General features: G+C 74.3%; 1 protein-coding gene across 1 annotated transcript in view; it reads left to right on the top strand.

The window, feature by feature from the left end:
* PIK3CD (phosphatidylinositol-4,5-bisphosphate 3-kinase catalytic subunit delta) overlaps positions 1-210 on the top strand; it is a 44,258-nt gene that overhangs the window by 12,657 nt on the left and 31,391 nt on the right.

The raw sequence follows: 210 nt of genomic DNA, 5'->3' as shown, positions 1-210 counted from the left end.
CAGGCGCAGCGCCCCGCCCGTTCTGGTGACTCCCGGGGAATCCGGGAGCCGAGAGCGGTTTGGCGGACCACCAGCCGTCTCTCCCTTTGCAAATGGCACTTTCTGTCCTCTGGTTACCAGGCAGGAGCGGGGCCGGGGCCAGCGCGCGCACGCCGCGGGGGGCTCCCGGCTCCAGGTGCACACCCCCCCCCCGGGGCGGGAGCAGCGGGG

The sequence above is a fragment of the Crocuta crocuta genome, unplaced genomic scaffold (assembly GCF_008692635.1).
Source record: "Crocuta crocuta isolate KB4526 unplaced genomic scaffold, BGI_CrCroc_1.0 scaffold13, whole genome shotgun sequence".
Taxonomy (NCBI): Eukaryota; Metazoa; Chordata; class Mammalia; order Carnivora; family Hyaenidae; genus Crocuta; species Crocuta crocuta.
The sequence above is the reverse complement of the archived record's forward strand: the minus strand, read 5'-3'. Positions and strand labels throughout refer to the sequence as shown.